General features: G+C 42.6%; 1 long non-coding RNA gene across 2 annotated transcripts in view; it reads right to left on the bottom strand.

The window, feature by feature from the left end:
* Window positions 1-18,581, bottom strand: part of LOC109286500 (uncharacterized) — a 35,150-nt gene extending 16,569 nt beyond the window's left edge. Inside the window, exon 1 of one of the 2 annotated variants that reach the window (XR_009457706.1) lies at window positions 18,332-18,581. This is a non-coding gene — a long non-coding RNA (uncharacterized LOC109286500). The remainder of the gene's footprint in view (window positions 1-18,331) is intronic. The other variant, XR_002094568.2, reaches the window with a different exon arrangement.
* Window positions 18,582-18,820: the final 239 nt, after the last annotated feature.

Below are 18,820 nucleotides of genomic sequence, written 5' to 3'. Positions count from 1 at the left end.
ATGTACTCTAATTTTATTTCTTCAGGTACTAAATTGCAGGTAAAAAATAGAATTTAGATAGGTCAGCACAGGACAGGACCTTGTAAATCTAGGAAGTAGGACATCATCATATCTCAAAGTGAAAAACAACCATGTCTCAAAAGGCAAAAAGCAAAACGTAAATGGAAGGCCAAATCTTACAACACTTACCCACTTAAGCATCTGTTATTCAGGTGAATAGTAATAGTTCCATGGCTTTCACAGACCTATTTAAGGATTATTTAAGGGTAACTTAAATGTGTAAGATTTTTAAACATATTTAGTTCTCTAAGGTTTTAGATAGGTTCTTAAGTGGGATTTTCAGAATTACCTGGCTGCTTAGATTCTTAAATATCTTTGAAAATCTACCCTATGTAGCCTTGGTTTAGTGTTATACTACTATATGTCAGAACAGAAATACTGTTGTGCATTCTTTGTGGTGGGGAGGACCCTGACCTTTTAAATAGAAACTGTCCATAGTGCTGGGATCAGATTGGCACTTACAGTGTTAAACTGACTAAGTCTACAACAAAGGAGAAAATATTAGCATTACTATCTGTGTAAACGACATTAGTAGCAGGACTGAATTATCTTCTGAATTATTTTATTCCAATTATATTTTGATATAATTCAAGGTCTAGTGATTTTTTTTAATGTTTGCAGTCCCTAGTTTAATACCAGAAAAGCAATCAGTCATTTGCTTTTCAGACACCAAGTGGTTAGAATAGTCTTTCCCTCCATTTGAAAAATATACAATCTGTATTTGCCTTTAAGAATATGTTAGATGACTATTGTAAGTGATTTGTAATTGTTTTTAAATTGTTGAACTTACTTTAATGGTGTATTTGCAGCTCTATGGTTGTTTAAAAGCTTGTTTTATAAGCAATTTTTGGATTAACACAAACTATTCATTCATCTTTTGATTTTAAGAAGGTAAAAAGGAATAGGACTATAATATCCATTCATTAGAGAGGTACAATTTACTTATTAAGATTTCTGCTTCATATAAGTGACAATTTAGAGAAAAAAGTAAACAAACCCTTCACTGACCCAATCCTGTGTCTACTGAAGTCAAAATAAAAATAGCATTGAACCAAACAGTTTAAACTTCATTCTAGATTAAGTAGTTCAAAGTTGCGAGTTTCAAAAACTATCTGTCAAGAATACAGGTCAATGGAAATTGCTCACTTCATCTTATTTCTGAAAGAGACCAACTTAGAGCTTTTCTAAATGCAGTTATACCAGTATGATTTTATACCAACATAATAAAACTTTTGCCAAAATAGACTCAGGTTTGGACTAGTTTCATTTTGATTTAGTTTAAAAAGCTGTTTCAAGCAATTCTTAAATAAAAATAGCAATGTTCACCCAGAAATTTTTGCTCATATAATCAAACTAGTAAAGTTAATGAATGATGGATCTCATATTAATATGAGATTAATAGCACTATCCACTTAGAAACCCAGTCCCAAACCTGCTAAAGTGCCCACAGGTATGGATAATTACTCCTGGGCAGAACAACAGTAGTAAGAGACTCATGCTACTGGACCCCATTCTGGGTTTAGAGCCTTGATCTTTAATCATATAAAATAGCATCTGAATTCTTTACTGGGTATAAAATAAACCACTCTAGAACCTAGAAGCATTTTGGCAACAAGAAATCATTGCAAGGCCTTCTCATTGAGGACAAAATAATATTCAAATCCTGAAGTGTGTACATATCCTACTAAATATATTTATGTAGGTTAAGGATACACTGTTAAGATTCAGATGTAAAAGGATGAGGAAGGTACACTAGCACAGGTACCTCCCTACTTATAGCTGACAACTCTAACCACCTCTCACAACATAACATCAGAATAGTTTCTCTACTGCATTATATACACATTTACAGCCTCTTTAGATATTGTGCTTCACATTTTGTTCGCTACTCAATTTTCATCAAGGTAGCTTCTGTGCCTAGAATAAACTAGAGAAACACTCAACTCTAGAGGCCATATGAAATTGTGTTTTATATATTATATTTTCTGAAAGAGAATATACATTGTCTAGTTCAAAGCTAGTGCAACCATAAATGCAAGGAAATCTATGCTCCCTTGTGGTAACACCTTCAAATATCTCCATACTTCTTACGTGCACCCTCTCACAACCTGCTAGTGGTATCACATACTTCAGGAAGACCTGAAGGCTCAAATGAGATGGAGACACCATTGCACTCAGTTTTGTACAACTGCATAAGAGACAATTCCTCCCTTCAAGACCTTACAGTTGTAAAAAGATAAGATATACAGATGACTGAAGAGGAATGGAGGCAAAGAAGTGAAATGATTTGTCCATTGATACCCAACAGATCAGTGATCAAGTCTATAGTAGAAGTCCAGAGTGCCAGGCAGTGCCCTAGCCACTAGAAGGCAGGATGCACTACTCCTCCCTGAGGATGCCAACAAAAGTTGAAAACAAGCAAACACAAATTCTTAAAAACTGGATGATGAGTGCATGTTTGAATACTTGCACCTAAAAATACTAGAGCAGTAATGTCTGTCCCAGGTAAAGTCTACTTTTAAAGGGAAAAAAACCCAACAAATTGGACTGAAAAGTCAAAAATGCTAGAATTTCTGTGGAAACAAAATGCTGGAACTATTCCATTTCAGAAGAACCAAACTTGATTTTTTCAAAGTTTCTACCTAGCTCACTGGCTCCAACTGAAGAGTCAAGTACCAGGAAAGCCAAGTCTGCCTTGTGCTAGCTAGACAGCCCCAGGCAATGACCACAGGAACTTATTGAGACCGCCCAGCAAGAAGCAAAAGAAGTTGCCTGATCAGCAAGGGAATAATCCATCCCGGGAGCCAAAAGCCCCACACACAAACACTAGGCAGACAGCTCAGGGATCTCACTAGCCTACTCACTCATCCCAGATGCCAGGCAAACTATGAAGGAGCCATGAATCCCAGGGATCTGAGTAGACTGTCAAGGCAGCAGCCAGTCCACCTAGTTCCTACTGAAAGTTGCAACAAAATCAACATATTTCTGTGGAACGCTTCAAGTGCATCAAATCAGCTTATTCCAACAGGAGAGAGATTCAAGGGCAAAAAAATTAACAAGTGTATTAAAAAACCCTTGAACTTTCTAGTATTTGGCATTTAAAAAAATAGCTACATAAGAAATTAGAAATTGAAATTTGAAAGTTAAAATTAGGTAGGTCTTGGAATCTGGACTTTTACCCAAGAGCTAGGTACAATTTGAGTTCACTCTAAATTAAGAAGAGTGTAGTCCTCCATCCCCTGTACATACATGTACAATCACTGTCATTGAAATATTTTCTGATACCTTTACAATTATTTAACACAGGGCCTGGACAGATGACATATTCATACCACTGTAAAAAAAATGCATATACACCCAAGGCAAACTCTTAAACTGGAGTAACTTCCTTGTATTCATTGTATTCATTTCCCAGGGAGAAAAAGCAATACAAATACATCATATGTGCACTCTTCCAGTCATAGATCATAGAAAATTAGGGGTGGAAGGGACCACAAGAGGTTATTTTGTCCAACCCCCTGCTAAAAGCAGAACCATCCCCACCTATATCATCCCAGCCAAGGCTTTGTCTACCCAGGTCTTAAAAACCTCCAAGGATGGAGATTGGGTATCCAGTGCTTTACTACCCTCCTAGTGAGTAAGTTTTTCCTCATATCTAATCTAAACTTCCCATTGGTGCCACTTACCACTGTTCCTTGTTCTGTCATCTGCCACCACTGAGAACAGTCAAGCTCCATCCTCTGTGGAACCACCCTTCAGGTAACTGAAGGCTGCTATCCAATCCCCCCTCAGTCTTCTCTTCTCCAGACTAAACAAGCTCAGTTTCCTCAGCTTCTCCTCATGATTCATGTGCTCTAGCCCCTTCCCATTTTTATTGCCCTCCACTGGACTCTTTCCAATTTGTCCACATTCTTTCTGTAGTGGGGGGGCCAAAATTGGACACCGTAATACAGATGTGGCCTCACCAGTGCCGAACAGAAGGCAATAATCACTTCCCTTGATCTGCTGGCGATGCTTCTACTAATTGAGCCCAGTATGCCATTAGTCTTCTTGGGAACAAGGGCACACTGTTGGCTCATATTCAGCTTATTGTGCACTGTAACCCCCAGGTCCTTTTCTGCAAAGCGGCTACTTAGCCAATTGATCCCCAGCCTGTATCCATGCAAGGACTGTTCTGTCCCAAAGGCAGGACTTTGCACTTCTCCATGTTGAACTTCATAAGATTTTTTTGGTCCAACCCTCCAATTTATCTAGGTCACCCTGAATCCTAGCGCTACCCTCCAGTGTATCTACTATTCTTCCCATCTTGGCATCATCTGCAAATTTGTTGAGCATGCACTCCATCTCATCTTCTAGGTTGTTGATGAAGATGTTGAACAAAAAGGCCCCATAACCAACCCCTGGGGCACTCCACTTGATACCAGCTGCCAACTAGACATCGAGCCATTGATTACTACACTTTGAGCCTGACAATCCAGCCAGTTTTCTATCCACCTAACAGTCCATTCATTCAGCTTGTACTTCCTTAGGTTGCTTGCAAGAATGTTGTGAGAGACCATGTCAAAAGCTTTACTAAAGTCAAGGTAAATCATGTACACTGCCCTCCCCATATCCATACAGCCATTCATCACATCACAGAAGGCAATCAGGCTGGTCAGGCATGACTCTTACCCCAGGGTAGCTGTTTACTTAGTGCAAACAGGCTTTTACTAGTTCCCTCACAATACACTGGCAAGGGACTTTAACAGCACCTACTATAACACCTTGTGGTGGGATAATGGATCATTTTTCTATTCTGTAAATACAACCAGTGTTAATGTACCAGGTAGCCTGGCCCAGAGTATCAGTATAACCCAAGGATATCAGACATATACAGAAAATGTATGTATTTGCAGCAAAAGGTATGTATTTACAAAGACAATACGGTAAACATTTTAATAGCAAACTTCATGCATACACATATATTCCATATATTAATAAATCCAGGACTGGATTTATCCTTTTTTTTTTTTCCTTAGGAAAGAACATCTGGCGTGAGCTAAGCAAATTGATTAAGATAATCCGTAGGCCACATTTTGTTCCCATTTATACTAGTGAAACCCCATGTATTAGATGTCTTTGATGACCCGTTAATGAACATTGTTAATATGATAATATAATGATAGCATTTTTTTAGTGTACAAATCTTTGGCATTGTAGACCTCAAGGGGCAAAATATGACCTCTTTGTATGCACACATTCATTTAAACATGCAGTTTTTGCAAACCATAACTAATATGCACAAATGATAAACAAAACTCATTTGTCCATGGAAACTGAGCACAAATGAAGTGTGAATGGGCTTTGGAAATGCAAATTGTATCTTTTGTCTAAGAAAGGGATAGTACACAAAACTCACATTCACAGGTAAAAAAATGATTTGCATGCTAAACTGCTTAGCCATGTGCAAATGGAGGCTTGAATGAAGTTGCTTTGAAAATTTGGTCCTAATTACCTACTGTGTCAATGCTTGTTTAGAAGTAAATATTCAGCATACTGCTTGGCGTTCTACTTACACAACTCCCATTCATTGTAATGGGAAACATTGGAGAAAGCTCACAAAACACTTTGAAATTTTATCCCGTAAATGACCTTCCAATATGTAGATTATTAACATGACAAACTGTGGACTCCTTTGGATGTAGTACAAAGACCAAGGGCTTGTCTCCAAAGCCTTTCCACTGCAAAGCAAGCTACCTGCTGCTATTTAATGCTTAGTGCCATTTGTAACCTTTCTCCCAAGAGGATGGGATGCCAGACCTCTAGTTTGGTTTACCATGGTGCTATTCTCTGATAGCTAAACTACCAGGAGGAGACCAGCATGATGGGATCCTTGCACTGGTACCTCAAGCACAGGCCCCCAATCTAGAACATCAGCTTCAACCAAGGTCTTCAATTCCATGTTCATTAGGAAAATTTATGTTGCTAGATTGAGAGGAACAACTAGAGACAGTGTAGCTCCCAAAACTGATGAGATTTATTCATTCACTCAGATTCATAATTCAGGGATCCTGCTGGGTCGGCAGCTGCCTTCTTCTGGATGCTTGGCCAACAACAATGGTCAAAACTATATTTTTCCATCTGCACTTCCCTAAATGTTTCCTTTGGATATAGACTTTGACTCAGTGACTCATGTCTTTGTCACTGCTATTGGCATGTGTTCTTCTTAGGGTGACAGCTAAGAAACACTCAAAAATTAGGCTCCAGTTCAGGAAAGCCCCAAATAACCTAACTATATCCATCCCTATCCAGGGATGCACCTAGGCAAATATTAATATCAGGCTGTTTCCCTCAATTGGGGTGTTAGACTATGTGGCTGACAGACTATATAGCAATACTTCAAGGAAGAAACACATTAAAGCTATATTCCATTGTCAACACTGACTTATGACTAGTTTCAAGATAATCTATTACAGAACTGAGATTCATAATTCAACATCTGAGTTCTTTCTCATATGATGTCCTGGCAGTTGATATCAGCTGACTTTAAATGAAAAGGAGTGGCTAGATGGCAAATTAAAGTGTCTGACAGCAGAGGATAAGCAAACACAAAGAGAACTCTGTCACACTTTGGGCGAAATCCATGGGCTTTTTACCAAGCTTCTTCGCTATGATTGAAGTAAGTAATAGGAAAACATTTTCTTTCAGTTTAGAGCCATTAGACAAAAAACTTCAAAGCAAATAACACTTTTTAATGTGCAGCCTGACAATGGCGCTGTGTTTGTGCTCCACTGTTTAAATGGTTTGTTATGCAACTGCAGGCTGCAGCAGCCCTGGCTCCAGCCCTGCGCCGCCCACTCGCCCGCCCGGGGCTGGAGCAGGGGCACTGTGAACCCGCACTCTGAAGCACTGAGCCCGTGGGTCAAGTTCCTGCCCCCCCCCACCCCCAGTTGGGCCCTGCCAGGAGGAGCTGACACAGACTGGGGGGGGGGATGTACCACCATTAACGGGGGGGGGGCAGGGGTATCACTATTAACTGGGGGGCCAAGGAGGGAATGCCACGTGAGGAGGGATGGGGGTATACCACCACGAATGGGGGGATAGGGGTACTGCTATTGTCTGGTGGGGGCAAAGGGGATGTACCACCACTACCAAGGAGGAAGGGGTACCATTATTATGGGGGGTACAATAGGGACATGTCACCAGTAACTGGAGGGGGGAATATCATTAGATGGCGGGGGGGGGTATGGAATAGATGCCATCAGTGTCTGAAGCATAACATACCATTAGTGTTTGGGGGAGGATTTCTTGCGTAAGGGTCATAGGGCATAGAATTAAGGGGGTGGAGGGGAATGCAGTCTGCAACTGTGGGCATACCACCGAGGGGGGGGGCAGGGGGGCATGATCACTGTTTTGGGAGCAAGGAGACCATACCATTGCCTGAGGGGAGCAGGGGAGGACAGATCATACCATCTCTCTGAGGGGCAAGGCAGGAACTGGGTTCTGACCATAGAATCATAGAAGTAGGGTCGGAAGGAACCTTGTAGATCTTCAAGTCCGACCCCCTGCCTGGGCAGAAGGAAAACTGGGCTCAAATGACCCCAGCCAGGTAGGCATCAAGCCTCTTCTTAAAGACCCCCAGGGTAGGAGCCAGCACCACTTCCCTTGGAAGTTGGTTCCAGATCCTAGCCATCCTGACTGTGAAGTAGCTCTGGGAGGGGGGGGGGGGTGTACCGTCACTAACTAGGGGGCCAAGGAGGCATGTGGCTCTCTCTGGAGGGGGTAGGTCTATTTATCTGTTGGGGAGCTCATAATCACTCTGGGAAGGGGGAACCTACCCTCACTAAGTGGAGCGAAGAACATTTCACAAGACAGAAGAAAGGGTTCAATGTCTTTCTGTGGGGAGGTCATACCAGCACTAGGCAATGGGAAGAGAGGATAGTATTGGTGTTTTGGGGGGTAGGGGTGCTATCACTGCCTGTGGAGAGCTGTAATTGCTAACAGGGTGAAAGGAAGGGGACTGTGACATTTCTGGATGAACAAACCCCCATTCCATTCTCTCACGCCCCCCTCTCCACTTCATGTTCTATGCTATTTAAATACATGCACCAAAATATAAATGCAAGCCACTACTGAATCATGAACTGTAGGCCACTGTGCAAAGAACTGGCTGAAGGATGTGCATGACTCTATTGATCCAATGTGTGCGGCATTAGGCTTAGTCAAACTGTGCTGCTAGACCCATTAAAGTCAACAGAACTGCTCCAGCAGCAAGGTCTTACTCAATGCAGGGACAGAACAGGGCTTGATGGGGAACTTCTTAGATTCCTAGATCCCTACCAATGCACCTAAATAGACATGCCCTGGCCTTTGGAAGGATTGAGCATTAGCAGCACCCATGACAGAAATAGAAACTTTAGTACTGTGAAAGAGAAGGCCATGCCTATATAGATGCCTACATAATATGGATTTAGATATCTGACATTAGACACCATGACTTGAAAATGTTAATCTAAGGACCCATTCCCAGCAAAAGATTCTTGCTCCTTTCTTGCTATCCCATGCTCATTGACTGCCAAACCAGGCTGTGAGGCCTGTCTATTTTCTCAGGCATTTGAGGGGGAAGCTGGTTTAGTGGGATCAAGTAAAGTTGTTACAGTCTAATGGATATTTAGTGGTTTGTATGAAATTAGTCTGGTAGTCCAAGTCCAGCTCCTAATCATCAGGTGTTCACATCAAAATCATCACCATACTTTGTATCCTAGCACCCTTTTTTGCCCCTTTCAGTAGAAAGACCAATGGTTTAGCAAATGTAGAGAGCAAACATTTTCCTGTTCTCTAATGGTGACCATTTCAGGTCAGGGCTGAAGACCATTAGCAGAGAAGAGTGGAGAAGCTTGAATGGCAGTCCACAGGTTTGTCAATATGGGACTTTTGAAGAGCACTAAATTTCCATGAAAGTTTGTTTAAAATATCTTGACACATCTGAGAAGAGTAATTAAGATTGCATGCACGCATCCATAAGATATTGATAATGCCACACAGCACTCAAGCTTCATTCTTGTAGTTACCTTGACATATGTCTATAGCCCTGCAATTATTACCTTTGTAGTATCTCCTGTCTTTGTCTATATGTTCAGAAACTGTATCTGTTCCTTAACATTTTGAGCTTCATGTATGCATCTACCTGATCTTAGCACTGAATTCAAATGTAACCTTTTGCAGTATTCCATTGGGCAAGGTGAGATAATGATGCCACCCCAAATAGCATTCATTTAAGCAATAAACACCTCAAAACTGATCATGATCAGTTAAACTAGCTCACATGAGGTAACAATTATCCTTCCTTTTCTTTTGTGCCCTTTTTCCTTTTGTACTTATCCAAGTAACTGAGTTGGAAGAGAGTTATTCCCTTGTGGTTAAAAATTGATTTTCTACCAATCAGAACTCAGGATGTGTTCTACTAGACCTATGACTTTTTTTTAATTAATTATATTTAAAAAACCCAGCTAAAATGTGGTAATACAATTAACTACCTTATTCATTCTTTTTTTTTGCTTCTAATATTGACTAATTTTGAATGCAAGTTGCCAAGAATCTATGGTTAATTGCCTTTAAATGGTTAGTAAGCATATATATGTTAGCTTGAGTTCATTATATCAGTTATATTAATTTGAATTGATTATATTTATTTGCAGCATAGCATTCTTTTGGGTTTGGGGGTGGGTTGCTTTTTTTTTTTTTTTAAGTTAGCAGTATTTTTTATTCATTGTCAGGGATCCTGGTATTCCCTGATTAAAAAAAAAAAATCTCAAATTCTCTGATAAAACCCCCAAAATCCATTATTAAAATGAAAGGCCCTGCACAACCCCTCCTTGCCCTGCCAGAGAGGGCCCCCAACTGCCAGGGCTATGGGGCAAGAGACCTGGGTCCACAGCCTCCTGCCCCTGGCAGGAGACAGTGGCTAGTGCAGTGGAGTGGAGCTTGGCTCCCCGCCCTGCCTGCCTGCTGAGGCCTCAGGTGCGGGGGGGGAGGAGCAGCTCCCCAATCCTGCACACACTTCCAGGGGCAGGAGGAACCCATGCTACCCAGATGTGTGTGTGGGGCTACGGCAGGCACAGGCTGCCCACTGTGGGCTTGGGCTTCCGCCCTGCTGCCCTCCCCCAGGGCCTCGACAGCCCAGCAAGTGCAACCCAACATTGCAGGGCAGAGCAGGACCATGCGGGGATCTTGGAGTGGCTGTGAGCTCTGCACTGCCCTGGTAACATGTTCCCTGTGCATGCAGCAGCAGTGAGGGGCACAACCTGTCCTGCCACCCCCGCTGCTGCCGTGCACAAAGGGGATGCGTTGCCAGGGCAGTGCAAAGCTTGCAGCAGCAAGCAGCTTCCTTGCATGGCCCCACTGTTCTCTGCAGCACTGGGTCACACTACTGGGCTGTGGAGGCCCTGGACGAGGGCAGCAGGATGGGAGCTTAAGCCTGCAGTGGGCAGCCCATCCCGCACAGATCTGCAGGACATGGGTCTCCCCAACCCACCCCCCTGGCAGTGCATGCAGTGGCAGAGTCAGCCCCACCCCCTGTCCTGTGGACAAGTCACCCACAGCCCCACCCGGCTCCCCATGGCCATGCATTGTGACCCCATGACCCAAGCCTCATGCATCCCCCCAGCCCTGCCCAATTCCCTCTCTATGGGGGCCTCAACCCTCCCCCCTTACCTGCAGGAGCTGCTCTCCATACATGTACATGGCACCCCTGCCTGATCTCATTCCTCCTGCTCCCCCCACAGCCCCTTGCAGGCTAGAACTCTGCCAGCCTGCATAGAGCTCTTTGCAAAATTGCAAAATGCACAGGTTTCTCTGCTAAAATGACAAATCAATGTTTTACTCTGGTAAGGGGGAGGGGAATCCACATTTTGCTCCATTTTCCCGTGGAAAACAGAAAACTCAGATGGCTGTTCATTATGAATAGCTGCATGGGTAATTTGGTCTATACAGATCAAGGCATGGGCAGAGATAGTATCACCTACAACTCAGGAGTAGATCTATATCAATATTGGTAATTGTAGTTTCTTGATCTTTGCCTACTGAGAAAAGCGTAACATTCTTTTGAATTTAAGCAATGATCTGTGAATTTGTTCAAGAGCAGAAACATTGTTACCATTTCTACTGCCTATTAGCTAAGCTTATGCAAGACATCAAAATTCCAGGAGTCATTTTACATCAACAGTTGGAAAATATCTCCTTACTCCACAACATAACTAAGCTTGACAGGCTTGGACTTGTCTCATAATATGATGAAAGCACATACTCCGATTGTTGGGCACCCACAAGAGAAAACACACCATGCATGCACCACTGTTTAATTTTTTCTTTCAAAAGTCCGAGAGACCTCTAGAATCAGTATAAGACAAGTTCCTTTATCTTCTCCTTGTCTAGAAGATGAGGGGGTTGAATCTGTATCTCTGACTTCCCAGATTAGTGCTCTAAACACCATAACTTAAGTCAGATCTCAGCCAGTCCGTTTTCCTCTGTATAATCACTGTACATTATCTGAATTGCCTTGGTCACCAAAATCAAAGTGTGCTAATGCCACTGTGCAATTGGGCTTCTGTGATATTTAAGTGTTCTCACATCAACATAAATATCCATTAGTGAGCATATATATGTACATGTGCACAAACATATCCAGGTAAAAATGAGCTTTTCTCAAATGGCTGAATTAATAAAACATCATTGGAAAGATTATCTTTAAATAGAAATGAAGAGGGAGATGCAAATAATTTTGAATTGAATTTGCCATTTTTATTCCTCAGGGCATTTAAGGAAAGGTTGGTAGAAGTGGATTATTTAGTCTAGAGAAAAGAAAATTAACTAAAGCAGAGAGAGAGAGGTAGGGAGAGATGCATAACAGTTTTCAAATACAGAAACAGGTAGTACAAAGAAGACAGCTATCAAATGTTTTCTGTATTAAGACAAGAAGTAATGGTTATGAATTGAAACAATGGATGTTTAGACTAGATACTAGGAAGATATTTCTACTATGGGGGTGGTTGAGCACTAGGACAGATTACCTAGAGAGGCTGTGGAAACATCATCACTGGAAGTTCTTACGTGAAGGGAAGACAGACATTCATCTGGGATGCTTTAGATAGGGAAGATCCTGCTTTTTTGAATGGCTGCACTACATAACCTCTTGAGATCTCTTCCAGCCCTGTTTCTCTATGGCCATTGACAGACTTTCATTAAAGGCACAATGGGATCTGATTGCTGATCCCAATAATTTTGCCTCCTGCCATGCCACATGTCAGGAGGTATGTTTATGGGAGTGAGAATCAGATTCCAATCATGACCAATGATTGGTGCAGGGGGAGCCTGGGATTATGATCCTGGAAATATACTGGAGTCTTGAAGGTCTCCCATGCACACCTGGAGTTAGTACCCATCAGTTGACCAGGCACCAGCCACAGTTTCAATTTATAGCGTGATGGGAACCAGCCACAAAATTATTACACATGTTCTTTGTATAATTTAATGTAATAATATTTTGTGTAAATATATTTTGTGTAATTATTTAATTGCTTATTGCCCATTTTATTGTGCTACAAATTGCATAAACATGTGGCCAGATTACTACTTATGATATGATTGACCATTAAACATGCCTTCAGTATAATATCTGCCCAGGGCCTAAGATTCTCCTGTCCTTTCGCAGATTTTAATTATTTTTTTCAGTATTTACCCAAATTTAATTTATTATTAGTTTTGGGATATTGTGGTATCACTTGTTATTACAATTGCTGGAAACTTTTCTTTATAAGAGTGCTTTCAGTTGCCTATAAAATGTTGTCAAATTTTAAACATTTGGATTGACACTTGCTTGTTTGTTTGTTTCAGGCTGAAACTTTCTGAAAAATTTCAGCCCTATCCAATATCAAGTTTAAGGTAAAAGCCTACAGCTTTGCAAAGTTAAAACAAAAGAAGAGAAACAATTAAAAAACAAAAATGGAGCGCTTTCTTTGAAAAGCTCACCTCATATGAAAGTCTTTGGGGGCAGAATCTTGACATTTGACAGGAAAGTGAGGGAAACCTTTTGTGATTTCTGTTGCCAAATTTGACCAAATTATAAAGCTTTGAAAAATTTCACTTTGTTCATATTCACTTAAGATTTCAGGTTCAGCACTGGAATTTCCAATGATTTCACCCTCAACGAGTATTTTGGACCTTCCTTGAGCACTGACCATATTGCGTGTTTGCTATCCCTTGCAGCGCAACTAAGCAAGATGCATCCTCTCACAATTCCTACATATAGGAAAACTGTGCATGTGCATTAGGGGTAAGGATGGGAGACTGACTGGCTCTTCAAAGATATTAGGACAGCAGGGGAGCTAGTAATCAGTGGTTAGTAGGGAGAGTGCAATCAAAGGAGGGGATTGGAACAGGCTGAGCAAGGAGACTGGGACTGGGAATCAGTGAAGCAGAGAAGAGGACATAATCAGGTCCCTCTTAACACAGAACTAATTACTAAGCTGTTTATGTTACCTAATATTGCAATGATGAGCAAATTAAATATACACCTAACCGTTCTTACATAATCCTTGAAAGTTATATAGTCTCAAATCACTCATTTGTCACTGAGTTTCTAGTCAGGTGCACACACTAGTCTAGAGTCAGTCTAAAGAGGGAGACAGGCTTGGGGCTTCAAATCCAGGATTTGATGCCTCTGGTGGTCAGGTCCACTTGTCATACTTCCCCAGCCTCTATCTCACCTCCCGGGCTAGGGACAGACATTCAAAAAGCCAGAGGCTGAATTGATTCAATCTTAAGACATTAGTCTAACCTACGTAGCTTGAACCTATTTGCAAGTGAACAGACATTCACTGTTAACACTGGAAACGGAGGCATATGCCTGCAGTGGCTCAGGCCAGATGCCAGGGAGACCTAGAGCAGCCCTTGGCTGCAGGGAAGCTGTGCTGGTGGGACATGGACAGCCCTCACAGTAGCCTGGAGTGAAGTGGCCAGGGAAGGTGTTTAATTCTCCCCTTCCTGTCCCACCAGCACAGACTCGAGCCAGCGTCTGCTGGGTGCTCCCCCCTCACTGCTACAGTGGTAGGGGCAGGGGTGTGGCGAGAGGCCAGCTGGAATGGCCCCTGAGGCAGGGGGGGTTTATTCCCCATTCTGCTCCCAGGGGGACCACAATGGGGTCTGATCACCCAGACTGTCACAGCCACTGATCACTTCCTGCATGGGGCGAGTGGCAGGATAAGCCCTCTCCCTACCCCCTCCTCCAGACACTAGAGGGAGGGGGAATAACTCCCCTTCCTGCCCCCTCACTTAAGGAGCCCTGCTGGCCTCTGGCTGTACCCCCACCCCTGCTGCTGGAGCAGCAAGGGAGCAGGGCCCTTGATGGGGGCATTACCCTGTCATGGTGTTCAAGGAGTGCGAGCCTCTTCCTGGCAAGGGGCCATACTGTGGGTGGGGGGAGGCAGGGAAAGATTCTGCAGACTGCACAGGGTGAGTGGTGGCACCAGGGCTTGGAGTGGTGGCCATAGCCCCCCAAACCCTCCCCAGTGCCACCACTACTTGCTTTGTGCAGTCTGCGGCAACTTTCCCTGACCCCACTCCCGCCCTTACCCACAATGCAGCCCTTCCCCCCCCCCGGGGATGAGGCTCACACTCTGGGACACCATGACAGGAGCTGCTGCCCCCATCACAGTCCTTGCCCCCTTGCCACTCCAGCAGCAGGGGTGGAGGTGTGGCCAGAGGCCAGCTGGTAGGGACCCCTTAGGCAACAGGGCAGGGAGGGGGGTTATTTCCTCTCTCCCTCCAGTGTCTGGTGGAGGGGGCAGAAGGGGGCTTATCCCACCATTCACCTCATGCAGGGAGCAAGTGGCAGTGACGGTTCTGGGTGTAACTTTGGTCCCTAGCCCTGTTGTCCTACCTGCCACATCTTCATTGTCAAATTTTATGATACGATTAGGAGGCTGCCTTTTGAAGTTTCATCAGGGCTTCTCTTCTCCCTTCATCCCCAGCATAGTTTTCTCTGGGACATACTTTCCCTATTCAACCTCACACAGTTATTTGGGGCATGCCTTCTCCCTCAGCCCAGTTCAAAGAGTGTGACTCAACACAGTCCTCTGAGCGGTTCACCTGAGCACATTTGGAGTGTGACAGCCCTTCTGCAGTGCTTCTCCAGGGCATGCTTAGTTTCTTATCTGTTAGCTGGCACTGACCCTGAAGTTTCAGCCCCTTCTGAGCACACATGCAGGATCACTCCTCACCCAGCAGGACTGCTTCTCCAAAGCTGCTATAGCAAGCTTCAGGGACCTCTTCTCCATCTGTGTCCTGAGCCTGAACATTTCAGGCACCAGGCTTATCAAGAGCCCCGGGTTCCACCCAGGTCCAGTCATAACTTCAGGTCTCCCAACTGGGTACAAGAGTTTTGCATTATCCCAGAAGCATTGTTGCAATCGCTGTGGGCACAGACAGAAGTTCAGCTTCCTGCTGTAACTGAGAACACTTTGCAGGAATTGTTTTGAGTTGCAATGTTCCCCTGGAACAAACAGAAGTTCACTGTTGGTTCCGTGGGGAGGGGAATCTAGCTGCTGGCTGCCAGACAGTTTGTCCTACCAACAGCCCCTCTTCCCTGCAAGGCTACAAAGTTTTCAGAATGGGAGGGGGAAAAACAGAGGAGAGGAAGCTCCCAGATGGTGCTGGAGGGTGGGATGGGTGAATTGGAAGTCCCTGACATTGGGGGGGGAAGAGGAGTTCCAATTCACCCATCCCACCCTCCAGCAAGGACTGAAAACTCCTTGAACCAAACTTCCTCTACTCCCGTTCTGAAAACAGCTCAAGGCTGGCAGGCAGGGCATACAGAAGATGCTCTGTTTTGAAATAGATGTTGAAATAAATGTCCTCATCTGACCACTCATGCAATGAGGGTTCAGATTTTCACTCAATCAGCCATTTTTCAAGCAGTCTGAGGCCATGCACTTATGTTTGGTCATAGCCATAAACTGTTTTTTGTGCCTAGATTGGGTGAATATTGTCACTTTTGTCTGCACCCATATATTTAAATACCTGCCTGGGGTTCAGATCTTGATGCTATTGCTGCTTGCCCCAGGTAGAGTGGCTGGCAGCTTGGTAGTGCCCTTAAGCTATAATTCTTAACTCCCTCCTGCTGCTTCTCTCTTTCAGTTGGCACCAGTTCAGCTGCTGGTGTTTTTGCCTTTTGGTGACTTCATTCCTATACAAAGTAACATGGGCTAGAGGACCCCTGTTACAGAGACATGATTTTCTCTTTGGACCTAGACCACCATAATTCAGGAAGGATGCTAGTAATACATGCATTGTCTAAGGATCAAGCTCATAAGAAGGGTTTGAGGAGGATATCTGTGAGAGGATTAACAGCCAAGAAGAAAGGTGAAGAGATTGCTCTCATTTTGCTGTAATCCTAAATAATGTTCTACTAGCTTTCTAGTTATATGAAATGGAAAAATGTTAAAAATGTGTTATCATCAGAGTGCTTGGTTAACAAATTAAACATTTAGTCCGAAGTGAGCTTTTATTGGTCTGCTGTTTATTGGGTTAAAAGCCTAGGCAATGCATGTTCTATGTTTACATACAAATACATTATTGATTTATGCTAGCTCATTCATTTGCTTGAAAAAGTCTGGATCTAAAATTGATCCTCAGTTTTAAGCCGTGCATACTCTGAATTTGACAGACTGGATTGTACTTAAAAGGGTATGCCTTACAAAGGGAAAATGTAAAAAACAAACAAACCAAAAAAGCAAAACTGTAGTACAAAAAACTAAGAAGTTTTTTGACAATGTAAATTAAGTATGGAAATCTGTTACGTTTTGACTGGATATTTAGAAGTTTTCAAAGCATTATTTCTTATACACGAGTTGTGCCATTTTTCAACAATTCAGTAAGCCAGTGGTTTTCAACCTTTTTTCATTTGTAGACCTCGTTGGAAATTCTGAATGGAGGTGCAGACCCCTTTGAATTATAAGTGTAGGTATTCACACATTTTTGATTGATCATAGTCATCATTCGCAGACCCCCCTGCCATAGTCTGCAGATAGGTTGAAAACCACCGCAGTAAAGTCTTGGTCAGACACTAAATTCTTCTTTTGTGAAGAGAGAGATTATTTGTGCTTGTTTAAAAACAAAATAAACTAAACCTGGATTCTCATGTTTGTTATACCTTCTGCTAAGAAAACACTCTTGTTTCCCCAAATTGAAACACTGTGGCTTAGGAGAAAACGGTTTAAAAAAACCCAACAAACTGTTAAAGGTTCTAAAACTAAACAAAGGCAAAGGGATAAAGAAGCTGACATATTTAAGTATTCAAATAAATTAATTGCTGCCGGATTCTTTTTCTAGACCATACAAAGGAGCCATCCAGAAAAGCCAGAGATGCAGTTAAGAGTAGCATATAACTTTTATACCCTACTCCTAGCTCACTGAAAACCTCCTACATTCATCTCCTGTAGAAACAACCACAATTGGGCATGGATCTTTTGGGGGTCAAAGCGAAGGGTAAAATTGTTCTTATAACTTAATGCTTTTAAGTATTTAAGAATTTTCTCAGCAATGTATTTAGGGAGTACTGCAGTCATTTAGCCTTAAGACTGGCAGGATGTGATGGCTAGGTCATGGGCAGTCCAGCCTGCTGGCAAGGGTCAAATCATGGGACAAAAAGACAAGCCAAATCTGCAGCCACTTATAGCAGATGGAGACATAGGCACTCTAAAGGCCAGAACTGAAAGAGTAGCCAAGTATCAGAAGTAAGAGGGACTTCATATTCCTAAGCTTGGATCCTATTGCCAAGTGAAACCTGAGATACCAAGGAGCAGTTCCAGTAGCCTATTTTGGGGTTCTCTAGGCACAGTTGTAGAAACTAGTTCATCTACCTATTACCACATTAGGTGCATCTAGGGCAGACTTTGACTGTGGACTAGCCCTAAGATCCTGACTCTGTACTAAATCCAAGCCAAAGACAGATTAGTAGAGGTCAGGATGACTGCACAGGAAAAAGAAAAAAAGGCAGATGATGGTTAGTAACATAAAAATGCTGTAAGAAAGAATAAGAATGGAGCTTCATTCCTAACTCTAAATTTCAGTCTAGTTCTGATTTACATTAAACTTTTGAGTAAATATTTTAAAAGGGGGATGTTGGGAGGGGGACGGGAATATCACTCAGTACCTACCGGTTTCAAAGACACATTCCCATTGATTTGTACTTAACAATTTTCTGAATACTTACAATGGAGTTTTCAAAGGAACCTACCTAGTTAGGTAGGTTAGGTATGTCCAAGTGCCATTGAAGTTCACTGGAGTGTTGGCATCTACCACCTTGTATCCACCTGAAAATCTCAACCATAGACGATAATGTTTGAACTTAGTGGTAACTTAAGAACTTTAAAAAGCATTTAGAAGAAAAAACACATTTTTAATGCAAGTCAAAACAGCAAAGAAAGATAACATGTAAATCCACATTTAGGAAAGTTTTTGGATCATGTTATACATTTTTTGTTCGACTCTGGACTATACTAAGATCTCGGTAGGTTGTTAGCGCTGATAACATGTACCAGATGTTATCTAGGTGTGTCATTGCCTTTGTTAGTTGGAATGTTACGCTTATGCAAGTGTTTGTGAAGTTTTGCCTTCTAGTGTTTAGTTCACAACCCCAAACACTACTCTTGTTTCAAGTGGTAGAAACTTGTAACCTTTCAGCTGAAGCTCCTAGATTTCATATCCAATGACACATGGGAGATAA

The sequence above is a fragment of the Alligator mississippiensis genome, chromosome 1, assembly GCF_030867095.1.
Source record: "Alligator mississippiensis isolate rAllMis1 chromosome 1, rAllMis1, whole genome shotgun sequence".
In the NCBI taxonomy this organism is placed as follows: Eukaryota; Metazoa; Chordata; order Crocodylia; family Alligatoridae; genus Alligator; species Alligator mississippiensis.
Note: the sequence above shows the minus strand (reverse complement) of the source record. Positions and strands in the feature narration are given on the sequence as shown.